This window comes from Rana temporaria, chromosome 3 (assembly GCF_905171775.1).
Source record: "Rana temporaria chromosome 3, aRanTem1.1, whole genome shotgun sequence".
Taxonomy (NCBI): Eukaryota; Metazoa; Chordata; class Amphibia; order Anura; family Ranidae; genus Rana; species Rana temporaria.
Window position 1 is genome coordinate 442,793,748 of NC_053491.1, and position 15,840 is coordinate 442,809,587.

General features: G+C 47.9%; 1 protein-coding gene across 2 annotated transcripts in view; it reads left to right on the top strand.

Moving 5' to 3' along the window:
• Positions 1 to 3,679: 3,679 nt before the first annotated feature.
• The window catches only part of GCDH (glutaryl-CoA dehydrogenase), a 55,204-nt gene continuing 43,043 nt past the window's right edge, over positions 3,680 to 15,840 (top strand). For both annotated transcript variants that reach the window (XM_040346487.1, XM_040346488.1), the window contains exon 1: positions 3,680 to 3,778. The gene's annotated coding sequence lies outside the window, so the exon portion shown is untranslated. The remainder of the gene's footprint in view (positions 3,779 to 15,840) is intronic.

Below are 15,840 nucleotides of genomic sequence, written 5' to 3' on the forward strand. Positions count from 1 at the left end.
ACCTGCGCGGCCACCACCTCCTCCGCGGCCACCACCTCCTGCTCGGCCACCGCCCCCTGCGCGGCCACCACCTCCTCCGCGGCCACCGCCACTTTTCTTCGCTCCACCTGGTCGAAAACTACCCCGAGCGCTCATTATTCTGTCAGCCGCCTTCCTGGCACCTTATGAGGTCTCCTCACAGGAAGAAAATGGCCTTCCTGACCCCCCCTCCCCTTCGCCAGCCAAAAACCTGATGAGTACAAAAGAGAGATGAAGGGGGCTCTCCCTACAAAAAGCGATGGAGATTTACGCCCGAATAACAGGCCGCTGCGTAGTCCCAAAAAAAAAAGCGCTGCGCAGGTTCCGTGATAATGGCGGTTAAGGCGGACTGAGGGAAATTAAGATGGTCGCCAGTTTGCACGTGCGCAGTGAGCGCCGTTTCTAGTAACTTCCGGTTTCCGCTTCAGGCCCCGCCCTCACTCTCAGCATATCGAGATCACCGGTGGAAAGGAGAAGGCGTGGCTATCTGTAAGCTTTGGAGGCTGTCATAGGCTGGACTGCTGAGTTGGGGCGGAGGATAGTTTTAGCGGCATAGAGCTGGGTGGAGTGAGAGGAGACTAATAACTATTAGATGATCCCGCCCATGTGCACGCCCCTCCAGCCCTCTCCCCCGCCCTTGTTTCCGCCCTCTGATCCACTCGTACATTCCGTCATACAATTGTCAGTGCGAGATACTTCTGTGCCAGCACTGCCAGTCTGAGTCTAACTCTTCCCATCTTCTCTAGTCTTTGTAGATGCACCCTCCCCCCATGTCACACCGTGCCTGTACCCAATTCCCCCCAAGTCACCACCATGCTTGCACCCCACAAGTCACCACCATGCCTGCACCCCCCTCCCCCAAGTCACCACCACGCCTGCACCCCCCTCCCTCATGTCACCACCATGCCTGCACTGCACCCCCCTCCCTCATGTCACCACCATGCCTGTACCCCCTCTCCCAAGTCACCACCATGCCTGCACCCCCTCCCTCATGTCACCACCATGCCTGTACCCCCTTTCCCCAAGTCACCACCATGCCTGTACCCCCCTCTCCCAAGTCACCACCATGCCTGCACCCCCCTCCCTCATGTCACCACCATGCCTGTACCCCCCTCTCCCAAGTCACCACCATGCCTGCACCCCCCTCCCTCATGTCACCACCATGCCTGTACCACATTCCCCCAAGTCATCACCACGCCTGTACCCCCTCCCCCAAGTCACCACCATGCCTGCACCCCCCTCCCTCATGTCACCACCATGCCTGCACCCCCCTCCCCCAAGTCACCACCACGCCTGCACCCCCCTCCCTCATGTCACCACCATGCCTGCACTGCACCCCCCTCCCTCATGTCACCACCATGCCTGTACCCCCTCTCCCAAGTCACCACCATGCCTGCACCCCCTCCCTCATGTCACCACCATGCCTGTACCCCCTTTCCCCAAGTCACCACCATGCCTGTACCCCCCTCTCCCAAGTCACCACCATGCCTGCACCCCCCTCCCTCATGTCACCACCATGCCTGTACCCCCCTCTCCCAAGTCACCACCATGCCTGCACCCCCCTCCCTCATGTCACCACCATGCCTGTACCACATTCCCCCAAGTCATCACCACGCCTGTACCCCCTCCCCCAAGTCACCACCATGCCTGCACCCCCCTCCCTCATGTCACCACCATGCCTGTACCCCCTTCACCCAAGTCATCACCATGCCTGTACCCCCCTCCCCCAAGTCACCACCAAGCCTGCACCCCCCTCCCTCATGTCACCACCATGCCTGTACCACATTCCCCCAAGTCATCACCACGCCTGTACCCCCTCTCCCAAGTCACCACCATGCCTGTACCCCATTCCCCCAAGTCGCCACCATGCCTGTACCCCCTCTCCCAAGTCGCCACCATGCCTGTACCCCCTCTCCCAAGTCACCACCATGCCTTTACCCCCCTCCCCATGTCACCACTATGCCTGCACCCCCCTCCCCCATGTCACCACCATGCCTGTACCCCATTCTCCCAAGTCACCACCATGCCTGCACCCCCCTTCCCATGTCACCACCATGCCTGAACCCCCTTCCCCTTAAGTCATCACCATGCCTGCACCCCCCTCCCCCAACTCACCACCATGCCTGTACCCCCTTCCTCCAAGTCACCATAATGCCTGTACCCCCTCCCTCCATGTCACCACCATGCCTGTACCCCCTTCCCCCCAAGTCACCACCATGCCTGTACCCCCTTTTCCTCAAGTCACTGCAATGCCTGCCTCCCCCTTCACCCAAGTCACCACCATGCCTATATCCCCCTCCCCATGCCACCACCATGAATGTACCCCCTCCCCCGTGTCAACACCATACCTGTACCCCCTTCCCCCATGCCTGCACCCCTTCCCCCAAATCACCATAATGCCTGTACCCCCTTTTCCTCAAGTCACTGCAATGCCTGCATCCCCCTTCCCATGTCACCACCATGCCTGAACCCCCTTCCCCTTAAGTCATCACCATGCCTGCACCCCCCTCCCCCAACTCACCACCATGCCTGTACCCCCTTCCCCCAAGTCACCATAATGCCTGTACCCCCTTCCCCCACATCACCACCATGCCTGTACCCCCTTTTCCTCAAGTCACTGCAATGCCTGCATCCCCCAAGTCACCACCATGCCTGTACCCCCCTCCCCATGTCACCACCATGAATGTACCCCCTTCCCCCATGCCTGTACCTCCTTCCCCCAAATCACCATAATGCCTGTACCCCCCCCCCCCCCCCCACGTCACCACCATGCCTGTACCCCCTTCCCCCAAGTCACCACCATGCCTGTACCCCCTTTTCCTCAAGTCACTGCAATACCTGCATCCCCCAAGTCACCACCATGCCTGTACCCCCCTCCCCATGTCACCACCATGAATGTACCCCCTTCCCCCATGCCTGTACCCCCTTCCCCCAAATCACCATAATGCCTGTACCCCCCTCCCCCCCGCGTCACCACCATACCTGTACCCCCTTCCCCCAAGTCACCACCATGCCTGTACCCCCCTCCCCATGTCACCACCATGAATGTACCCCCTTCCCCCCCGCGTCACCACCATACCTGTACCATGCCTGTTGGTTTAACCCACAAGTGCTTTTTTTACAACTACTGTTCCTTTATATTGTATTTTGGAATTTACAAATGCAGCAATTTAGAAATCAGATAAAAGGTTTTGATAGATAAAAAGTGCATTTTATATAAAACTATATGGATCAGACCAAAATGAGGGACAAATGAGGAGGAATGAGGGACAGAGGGACATTTCTCCAAATCAGGGACAGTTGGGAGCTATGCAATAACGGTAAATAAAAAAAACATGAAAAAAAATGGGAAATAAATACAAATAATATTTAAAAAAAAAAATCAAAAGCCACTATTTTATTCTCCAGGGCCTCTGCTTTCAGAAAAAATATCACGTTTAACCTAGTGATCGTTTGGCAAAACAATGCTAATTTAACATGTATGTGAAAAAAATGTCCTGTACATCATGTGGTTAAATACATTTTATTTATTTTTGGATCTTCTTACAGTCATATGTGTTGCATTATGACCCCTGAACAGCCCTCTCCCCTGCTACTGAAACAAACATGGAGGTCTGTACACATTCCTGCCACACTCAACATGGCCCCCTCGTCATGACGTGATGTCATCATGGAGCGCCGCCGGGGCTGTCCAGCAGGGGTCGCTGGTGTGAGCAAAGTTTCATAAGCAGCAGAGCAGGCAGAGAGAGGAGCAGGGAAGGTGAGTGGTGTGTGTGGTGGTCGGTGTTCTGTTGTCACCTGTATAGTGCCCACAGGACTGGTGACATGTCATAGAGACGTGTGTGTGTGTCTCTGTCCCCAGTGCTCCTGTCCAATGACAGGCACCTGCAGCACACTGTGCTGTGTTACCTTCTAGTGGAGGGGCAGCTATAGGTGAACAGTAAGTCCCAGCATGCCTTGGATGAGCAATGCTGCTTTTACTTGATGCACTCTGAGCAGAAATATGATGTCATTTATTAAAAGTAAAAGGGGACCTTCACCCCCCCAAAAATAAAGTTATTTGCACCTGGCTCCACCCCCTTTGCTGGCTTTCAGTTATATATATATGTTAGGTGTTTAACCACTTAAGGACCGAGCCTCTTTCTGAGATTTGGTGTTTACAAGTTAAAAACATTTTTTTTTTGCTAGAAAATTACTTAGAACCCCCAAACATTATTTATATAGATATCTATATATATATATATATATATATATATACCGTATTTATTGGGGTATTGCGTGCTCCAGCGTATAGCGCGCACCCCTAAAGTGGACCCGCATTCCTGTAAAAAAAAGATTTTAGTACTTGCAGTTTTGGTGTCTTGCGCGGCGTCCATCGGCGGCCTCGTCGGGTCCGTCTGCGGCTTCGGTGGTGTGCTCCTCGTCGGGTCCGGCGTCCTTCTGCGGTGTCCTCCCCGCTCGATCCCCGCTTCCTGCGCTGAGTTTGAACTACTGCGCAGGCATATACCGAGCGCAGTACACTCGTGTATAGTCGGGCAGGCTCGGCTCCTCTCGCGGTCACGTCCTGTGCGTCCTGTACGTCCAGGACGTGACTGCGAGAGAACCCGAGCCTGCCCAACTATACACGAGTGTACTGCGATCGGTTTATGCCTGCGCAGTAGTTCAAACTCGGCGCGGGTATCGGCGTATATCGCGCACCCACGATTTTGCCCAGGGCAAAAAAGTGCGCGGTATACGCGGATAAATACGGTATATAGAAGAGAGAGAGATTTTTTTTCTAGCACCCTAGAGAGTAAAAAATGGCGATCGCAATACTTTTTGGCCCACTGTATTTGCACAGCGGTCTTACAAGTGCGTTTTTTGGGGGGGGAATAATTTTTTTTTTAAATAAAATAAGACAACAGTAAAGTTAGCCAAATTTTATGTTTTTATTTTGTGAAAGATGATGTTACGCGGAGTAAATTGATACCCAACACGTCACGCTTCAAAATTGCGCCCGCACGTGGAATGGTGACAAACTTTTACCCTTAAAAATCTCCATAGGTGACGTTAAAAAAATTCTACAGGTTGCATGTTTTTTGGTTACAGAGGAGGTCTAGGGCTAGAATTACTTCTCTCGCTCTAACGATCGCGGCGATGCCTCATGTGTGGTTTGAACACCGTTTTCATATGCGGCGCTAATCACGTATGCGTTCGCTTCTGCACGCGGGCTCGTCAGGACAGGCGCTTTAAAAAAAATAATTCTTATTTATTTTACGTAAAAATATTTTGACACTGTTTAAAAAAAAAAAAAAAAAAACGTCCCTTGTAATAGAAAAAAGCATGACAGGTCCTCTTAAATATGAGATCTGGGGTCAAAAAGACCTTTTTTTTTTCGTATGTCCTTTAAATAAAAAAATAAATAAATGTCCCTTTAACCACTTAAGACCCGGACCTTTAGGCAGCTAAAGGACCCGGCCAGTTTTTGCGATTCGGCACTGAGTCGCTTTAACTGACAATTGCGCGGTCGTGCGACGTGACCCCCAAACAAAATTGGCGTCCTTTTTTCCCACAAATATTTTCTATTGGTGATATTTGATCACCTCTGCGATTTTTATTTTTTGTGCTATAAACAAAAATAAAGCGACAATTTTGAAAAAAATTAAATATTTTTTACTTTTTGCTATAATAAATATCCCCCAAATATATATATAAAACATTTCCTCAGTTTAGGCCGATACGTATTCTTCTACCTATTTTTGGTAAAAAAAAATCGCAATAAGCCTTTATTGACTGGTTTGCAAAAATTTATAGCGTTTACAAAATAGGGGATAGTTTTATTGCATTTTTATACATTTTTTTTTTTTACTACTAATGGCGGCTATTAGCAATTTTTTTTTCTTGATTACGACATTATGGCGGACACTTCGGACAATTTTGACACATTTTTGGGACCATTAAAAATGCATTGTTTACTGTGAAAATTACAATTGCAGTTTGGGAGTTAACCACTAGGGGGCGCTGAAGGGGTTATGTGTGACCTCATATGTGTTTACAACTGTAGAGTGGTGTGGCTGTAGGTGTGACATCATTGATTGTGTTTCCCTATATTAGGGATCACACGATCGATGACGGCGCCAAAGTGAAGAACGGGGAAGCAGAGCTCTCCCTGTTCTTCAGCGGCGATCGAGTCCCGCGGTCACGGAACTTCGAGACCCACGACTGGGCACTTAAAGAGGACGTACCTGTACGTGCCCAGCTGTGCCATTCTGCCGACGTATATGTGCAGGAGGCGGTCCTTAAGCGGTTAAGAGCTATGGGCGGAAGTGACGTTTTGACGGCGCTTCCGCCCTGCAATGATATGGAGACGGGTGGGGGCCATCTTCCCCCTCACTCGTCTCCATATCCAGTCAGGGACAGGACCGGATCGCCTCCACCGCTGCCGATGACTACGGTAAAGGGGCGGGGGCCTCTCCCTCCGTCGATAAGTCATTTTGCGGTGAATCTGCCGCAGAGACCACTTTTATCTGAAAGCGGACCGCCCGCAATAGAAGAGGGTACCGGGGTTATGGTAGCTAGCTGCTATAACAACGGTATTCCTCTTCAAATTAGCGTCGTAGTCCTGCGGCGGGTGTTCCATAAGTGGTTAAATATATATATATATATATATATATATATAATGCTACAGCACTTCCTGTTTTCTTATCTAGGCAAGAACGATGTTGGGCTCCTGGGGCATCAGGACGCAGGGGCAATGCCAGACTCCATGCACAGATATGCTGAAGCTCCTTTCCCAGCCTTCAGGGACCTTCAGCATATCTGCATGCAAAGATGGCGCAGTTATAGGGGGTCCCTATAGGTGCAGGGAAACTTGGTGTATGTGTAGGTGTCTGGCCTGGCAGGTCCCAAAGACCTCTGTGCATGTCCTGGATTTTCAGTGATTGCAATGCCGGTGATGGGGGGGGACTTGGCATTACAGGGACTGTAACAGAGTGGTGACAGCAGCAGGAAAGAAGAGATCTTTATTTCAGTGTGAAGCAATACACATGGGCATCGCAAGGTTTTACCACCCCCCCCCCCCCCCAACTTTAACGAGCCCTAAGGGTGCCACTGCCAAAATCAAGGTCTCATTCACAACTACAGCAGGTACGGCTGCTCCTCTGAAAAGTGATCCAAGTGCAATTGACAGGTTGTGAGGAGGAGATATGTTGCCTCCTCACCACCTGATTTCAACCCATGATTGCCAGGCAGTGCATGTGATTGCGACACGGTAGTACAGCAATTAGAGGTTTAAATCAGGTGTGAGGAGGTGACACTGCGCCCGGTGATCTTTGACTTCTCCCATGTTGTTCAGGTAGATCTCCACCTCTTTAAAGTGATTGTAAACCCTCACAACACACTTTTTGCTACAGGTAAGCCTATATTAAGCATGTACTTTGGATTTTTGTGTGACAGACTTGTGTACAGACGATCGGATAATTCGACGGCACACATTTGTTGCCGGACAATTTGAGAGCATGCACAGCCAACATTTGTTGTCGGAAATTCCGACAACAATTGTCAGATGAAGCATACCGACGGTCAGATTATACGTCAAAACGCGTCCATCGCACAATTGTTGTCGGAATATCCGATCGTGTGTACGGGTCTTTAGGAGTCAAAATGCTGTTAATATTGATATTTGCTCAGAGAGAACAGCCAACGTGTTTCGGGGCACAAAGGTCTCCCCCTTCATCAGGGCTACAAAACAGACATAAAAACATACCGTATATACTCGAGTATAAGCTGAGTTTTTCAGCACATTTTTTGTGGTGAAAATGCCCCCCTCGGTTTATACTTGAGTCACCTTTTTTGCGCCTGATCTCCCGGACTTTGTGCCAGCCTGGTAACGGCCTGCCATAGGTCTCCTGGACCCCATACTTACATGTGTAGCCCCACTCTTCCTCTACAAGTGTGCAAGGTTTGTTGTCCGGGGGACCTACGGCTGGGGAGCACCAATTTTTCAAAGCCGGGCATCCCTTCCATTTTAAACTGTATTTTCTCTGGTGATTTTGGGGACCCGGTACTGTCCGGTCATGTAGGTCTCCTGGACCCGGAACTTGGCACACTTATAGCTAGGGTTGTCCCGATACCACTTTTTTAGGACTGAGTACAAGTACCGATACTTTTTTTTCAAGTACTTGCCGATACCGAATACCGATACTTTTTTTAAATGTGTCCCCAAATGCAGCCATGTCCCCCACATATGCAGTCATGTCCCTCTAGCCATGTCCCTCACATATGCAGCAATGTCCCTCTAGCCATGTCCCTCACATATGCAGCTATGTCCCTCTAGCCATGTCCCTCACATATGCAGCCATGTCCCTCACATATGTAGCCATGTCCCTCTAGCCATGTCCCTCACATATGCAGCAATGTCCCTCTAGCCATGTCCCTCACATATGCAGCCATGTCCCTCTAGCCATGTCCCTCACATATGCAGCCATGTCCCTCTAGCCATGTCCCTCACATATGCAGCCATGTCCCTCTAGCCATGTCCCTCACATATGCAGCCATGTCCCTCTAGCCATGTCCCTCACATATGCAGCCATGTCCCTCCAGCCATGTCCCTCACATATGCAGCCATGTCCCTCCAGCCATTTCCCCCATACCTTTGCCGCCGAAAGCCGCCGCCGCATGGAGAAAATCACAGCATTCATTTGAATAGCTGTTTTGCCCGCGCGTATAGACACTCCCCCTTGCTCTGGATTGGACAGATCACGATCACCCATCCAATCCCGAGCAAGGGGGAGTGTCTATACGTGCGGGAACACTACAGCTATTCAAATGAAAGCTGTGATGTTCCCGCACGCCGTTTAACCCATGCGGCGGCTTTCAAATGCTTCGGTGCGATGCGGCGGGGGGGGGGAGGTATTCTATTTGGGTATCGGGGGTATTTGCGCGAGTACAAGTACTCCCGCAAATACTCGGTATCGGTCCCGATACTGGTATCGGTATTGGGACAACCCTACTTATAGCCCCAGTTCTCCTCTACAAGTGTGCAAAGTTTGTTGTCTGGGGGACCTATTTTTCTATTGAAAAGCCTGTGGCGCGAAAAAAAAAAAAACTCCACCCGGTGCAGAAAAAATGTGCACACACATAAAGAGTGAAACACAAAAACGTGCAACGTCAAGCGGTCCTCCTCACAAAGGACCTGACCCTGATCCCCCGGGGCGTTAGGCTCCAGACGGGGACTGAGGTACTCAAGTGGTCCGAGCAGCCGAAGCCGACACGGACCCAACTTCCTTGGAGGGTCTGCCGAAACAGAACACACCCAGTACTAGGTGGGGCTCCCCCGAAGGAAGACCCCATGAGAGCAGGCGAACTAAGCCAGAAGGTCATGTCCACCCACTCCCAAGACGTTTAGGGCTGGCCCGAGGACCCGCACCCTACTAATCGCACTGTGACAATAACGTGACACCAAACAAAAAAAGACATAAAAGTGACAAACACGGGGATAAATAATAAAAAGTGGGGGAGAAAGAAAGATGAGGGAGAGTGAAAGGTGACCATATGGCCAGCCCTCCAGCCCTCCGGCCAGGAATCAAAAATTCCTCTGGTCCAGGCCAAAAGGCTGTCTGGGGGACCTACGGCTAGGGTGCACCCATTTTTCAAAGCCAGGCACCCCTTCCATAGACTCCTATGTTAAACGTCAGTCTAGTCATGGGCACAGTGAGGCATGCACATGGACACAGTGAGGCATGCACATGGACACAGTGAGGCATGCACATGGACACAGTGAGGCATGCAGATGGACACCCTAGGCTTATACTCGAGTCAATAAGTTTTCCCATTTTTTTGTGGTAAAATTAGGTGCCACGGCTTATATTCGGGTTCGGTTTATACTCGAGTCAAGTATATACGGTATATGATTTTTTTTCTAATTGTACTGGGTTCATTACATTTTTTAAAATTTTACATCAATGCAACACGGTACAAATGAACACGGCGGTAAATACTCAACACGGTACAAATGAAAAAATAAATAAAAAATGATGTGAATCTCAGTCTGACCCAAGAGCTGATTTGAGTCCCCAGGGAGAAAAGTGCCATAGAAATATAAATAAATAATGATAAAATATAGAAGTTTTAGACTTTCTGAGTGGAATGGCACAGTAGATAAAGAGCCGGTTATGTGCAAAGTTCCTAATAAATGATCCGGATTGTCTACAACCGATTCTTCCTGAGTGAGTCTGGCAGTGATGGGACCTTTGTACCCGCTCGGTCTCTGAAGTCACAGGACATATTCGGTACACTGAAGGCTGACCCTCTGAGTTCAGGGATCAAAGGTGGTGGAAAGGAATGCACATTTTGGAAGTTGTTCTGTATAGTAAAAAAAAAAAAAACGTTAACCCCCATCGCCTCTGTTGGGAAACTCCATCCAAAACTGACAACGGGCTTTAGATGGAGCCCAACAAGACCGAAATTCATAGAGCTGCTCATCCTAACTTGACAGCTGTGCAGGCGAGTTCCCATAGACTTGCATGGGCTGCCAGCATACCTTGCGGCTCCGGCCCCATAAACAAACTGCCCATTTATGGACTACGGGCCTCAGCAACACTAAATGCGGCCCTAAAGTGGTTGTAAACCCTTATATGTGAAGTGACCGGCCTCAAGTGATACACAGAAAAAATGTAATCCTCCTACATAAGTTGTACCTGTTTATCTGAGCCCTCTCTTCTTTACATCTGTTCAAAGTCCACAATTTATAAAGCTTGTCAAAAAAGAGGGGGCAGAGAGCTTACGTTGCACTCGAGGAGAGTTCTGAGAGCTGATTGGAGGGACACACCCCCCTCACACAGCACACAGGAACAGAGCTGAGGTTCCCAATCACAGGTTGTGAGCTGAGGCTCCCTCCCCTTTCACCTTTTTTTTGTTCATCTTGGTGTCAGGAAAAAGTATCAGATGTGATTCACACAGATAGCAGAGGAACGGGACAGCAGATAGAAATTACACTTGGTGCTCTGCATTCAGACAAGTACACACTATAGAGGGGTATGTTTTGTTCATATTTCATGTCTGAGGTTTACAACCAACTCAATACCAGGGCACTTTCCCCCCTTCCTGCCCAGTCCAATTTTCAGCTTTCAGCGCTGTCGCATTTTGAATGGCAATTGCATGGTCATGCAACACCCAAATGACATTTCTTTCCCCCACAAATAGAGCTTTCTTTTGGAGGTATTTGATCACTGCTGGGTTTTTATTTTTTTGCGCTACAAATAAAATAAGACCGAAAATTTTGAAAAAAAAAAAACGTTTTTTTTTTTCTTTCACAAAACTTTGTAAATAGGTACATTTTCTCCTTCACTGATGAGGCTGCACTGATGGGCACTCATAGGCGGTACTGATGGGCACTCATAGGTGGCACTGGTGGTCACTTATAGGCAGCACTGATCAGGAGGCATTACTGCTGGGCACAGAGTGCCATCCCTAATGGGTACTGATTGGCATTCCTGGCGGTCTCCAGTGGACATAACTGGCGTTCTCCAGTGGGCATCCTCAATGGGTCCCCGTCAGGATAGTAGCTGATTGGCTCTCCTCTACTCTTGCCTGTCAGTGCAAGTGGAGGAAAAGCCGATAAACGTCACTTCCTGGTTACCAAGTGATGTGATTGGACACAGCACATCACTTGGTAAAGAGCCTATGCCATAGGCTCTTTACCAGGATCGGAGATGCGAGGTGTCAGACTGACACACTGCACCACCGATCGCTGTGCGCCCCAGCTGCTTATCCTGCTGGACATCATGTGATGCCCTGTCAGGATAATACACCTGTACCTGTACATCCATTTGAATTTGCCGCCATGCGCGTGAGCACCCCCGCCGCGTGCTCGGTGTGCATGCGGAACTCGATGTCCGCCCGCAATGGTCTCACGGAGCAGCAGAATGGGAGATGCCTATGTAAAAAAGGAATTTCCTTGTTCTGCCTAGTGACATGGCAGGGATCTACTGCTCCCTGTGATCGGGAGAAGTGATCAGTGTCGTGTCACTGGTAGCCTATCCCCCCCACGGTTAGAATCATTTCCTAGGACACACTTAACCCCTTGATTGCCCCCTTGTGTTTAACCCCTTCCCTGGCAGTGTCATTTACACAGTAATCAGTGCATTTTTATAGCACTGATCGCTGTATAAATGACAATGGTCCCAAAATAGTGTCAAAAGTGTTCGATGTGTCCGCCATAATGTCGCAGTCGCGATAAAAATCACAGATTGCCACTATTACTACTAAAAAAAAAAAATTATAAAAGAAAATGCCATAAATCTATCCCCTAGTTTGTAGAAGCTATAACTTTTGCGCAAACCAATCAATATGCGCTTATTGCGTTTTTTTTTTTTACCAAAAATTTGTAGAAGAATACATATCGGCCTAAACTGAGGAAAAAAAATGTGCTTTTTTTTAAATTGGGGATATTTGTTATTACCAAAAAGTACAAAATATTGTGGCCCCGATCCACAAAGAACTTACGCCGGCGTATCTATTGATACGCCGCGTAAGTTCTAAGATGCCCCGTCGTATCTTTGTTTTGTATCCACAAAACAAGATACGACTGAATGGGGGCTTGATCCGACTGACGTACGTCTTGGTACGCCGTCGGATCTTGGGTGCATATTTTCGCTGGCCGCTAGGTGGCGCTTCCGTTGATTTCCGCGTAGAGTATGCAAATTAGCTAGATACGCTGATCCTCAAACGTACATCCGCCCGGCGCATTTTTTTACGTCGTTTAAGGCTTTTTTCGGCGTAACTTTACCCCTGGGTCTGAGGCGTACGCAATGTTAAGCATGGACGTCGGGACAGCGTCGAATTTTCCATCGTTTGCGTAAAACATTCACGAATAGGGCTTTGCGTAAATTACGTTCACGTCGAAAGCATTAACTATTTGCGACGTGATTACAAGCATGCGCACTAGGATACCCCCACGGACGGCGCATGCGCCGTTAAAAAAACCCGTCATTTACTTGGGGTGAAGTTGTATTAACATAAAACACGCCCACATCTTATCCATTTGAATTGCGCGCCCTTACGCCGACACAGTTACACTACGCCGCCGTAAAACTTACGGCACAAATTCTTTCAGGATACGGAAACTACGCTCTAAGTTACGGCGGCGTAGTGTATCTTAGAAACGCTACGCCTGCCTAAAGATAGGCAGATCTTTGGATCTGGCCCACTGTGGTTTTTTTTTAATTGTCGCTTTTTTTTTGTTTATAGCGCAAAAAATGAAAACCACAGAGGTGATCAAATACAACCAAAAGAAAGCTCTATTTGTGGGGAAAAAGGGACGCCAATTTTGTTTGGGAGCCACGTCGCATGACCGCGCAAGTGTCAGTTAAAGTGACGCAGTGCCGAATCGCAAACAATGGCCCGGTCATTGGGCAGCCAATTCCTCCGGGGCTGAAGTGGTTAAAGAAAGATTGAAATCCTTGTGAGTCAGCATTAAAAGAAACCTAAAATTATAAAAGCAATTGCTGATCACATCTAAAAAAATAAATGCAGAATTCTTATTGTCTTAGAAGACGTGTGTACTTCTTACACAGAGTGTGTTGTGTTGTGTACTCCTGTGTGTAGATCATGTGACACCATAAGCAGACAAGTTCTCCACCAGTCACCTGTCAGTCTCACATCTCCAGCTGTCCCTTCACTGTGCCTTTTAATACCGCTCTGATCTCATTGGCTGGAGCAGGGGGTGAGGCTCGCTACAAGCTCTCCGATTGGCAGAATCTCCAGTTACTCCCTTTTAAAGTGACCTGAACTGCATTCTCTATGAAACTTTCTTCGCACAGAAAATAACTTGTAGTTGGAACGTCGTATGTAGATGACATCTGAAAAAGAACGTCCTTGCCGCGGCTGCATATTAACCACTTAAGGACCGGGCCTCTTTCTGAGGTTTGTTGTTTACAAGTTAAAAACATTTTTTTTTGCTAGAAAATTACTTAGAACCCCCAAACATTATACTTTTTTTTTTCTAACACTCTAGAGAATAAAATGGGGGTCGTTGCAATACTTTATGTCACACCGTATTTGCGCAGCGGTCTTGCAAGCGCACTTTTTTGAATAAAAAAAATAAGACAACAGTAAAGTTAGCCCAATTTTTTATTTTTTTATATTGTGAAAGATAATGTTACGCCGAGTAAATGATACCCAACATGTCACGCTCCAAAATTGCGCTCGCTCGTTGAATGGCGACAAACTTTTACCCTTAAAAAATCTACATAGGCAACGTTTAAAAAATTCTACAGGTTGCATTTTTTGAGTTACAGAGGCGGTCTAGGGCTAGAATTATTGCTCTCGCTCTACCGATCGTGGTGATACCTCACATGTGTGGTTTGATATCGTTTTCGTATGCGGGCGCTACTCACATATGCTTTTGCTTCTGCAGGCGCATTCGGCTGGACGGGGGTGTGTTTAAATATTTTTTTTTCTTATTTATTTTACCTTTTTATTTTTATTTTTTACATTGTTCTTTTAAAAAAAAAAAGTGATCACTTTTATTCCTATTACAAGGAATGTAAACATCCCTTGTAATAGGAAAAAAGCATGACAGGTCCTCTTAAATATGAGATCTGGGGCCAAAAAGACCTCACATCTCATATTTACACTAAAATGCAATAAAAAAAAAAATCAAAACAATAAAAAAAAAAAGGCCCTTTAACCACTTAAGGACCGGACCAATATGCTGCTAAATGACCCAAGGAGTTTTTACAATTCGGCACTGCGTCGCTTTAACAGAAAATTGCGCGGTCGTGCGACGTGGCTCCCAAACAAAATTGGTGTCTTTTTTTCCCCACAAATAGAGCTTTCTTTTGATGGTATTTGATCACCTCTGTGGTTTTTATTTTTTGCGCTATAAACAAAAATAGAGCGACAATTTTGAAAAAAAATCAATATTTTTTACTTTTTGCTATAATAAATATCCCCAAAAACATATATAAAAAAAAAATTTTCCTCAGTTTAGGCCGATACGTATTCTTCTACATATTTTTGGTAAAAAAAATCGCAATAAGCGTTTATCGATTGGTTTGCGCATAATGTATAGTGTTTACAAAATAGGGGATAGTTTTATTGCATTTTTATTCATTTTTTTTTTTTACTACTAATGCCGGCTATCAGCGATTTTTTTCGTGACTGCGACATTATGGCGGACACTTTGGACAATTTTGACACATTTTTGGGACCATTGTCATTTTCACAGCAAAAAATGCATTAAAAATGCATTGTTTACTGTGAAAATGACAATTGCAGTTTGGGAGTTAACCACAAGGGGGCGCTGAAGGGGTTAAGTGTGACCTCATCTGTGTTTCTAACTGTAGGGGGGGTGTGGGTGTAGGTGTGACGTCATTGATTGTGTCTCCCCTATAAAGGGGATGACGCGATCGATACGCCGCCACAGTGAAGCACGGGGAAGCCGTGTTTACACACGGCTCTCCCCGTTCTTCAGCTCCGGGGACCGATCGCCGCACTCGAGCGGCGATTGGGTCCGCGGGACCCGCGGTCCCGGAGCTTCGGACCGGGTCGCGGGAGCGCGCCGCGGGCGCGCGCCCGCGACCCACGGCTGGGTACAAGTACAGGACGTATATATACGTGCTTGTGCCCAGCCGTGCCATTCTGCCGACGAATATGTGCAGGAGGCGGTCCGGAAGTGGTTAAGTGGTTAATAGAAAAAAGCATGACAAGTCCTCCTAAATATAAGATCTGGGATCAAAAAGACCTCAGATGTCATATTTAGACTAAAATACAAAAAAAAAAAATCAAAACAATTAGTAATAAAAAAAAAAAAAGAGGCCCTTTTAAGAGCTATGGGCGGAA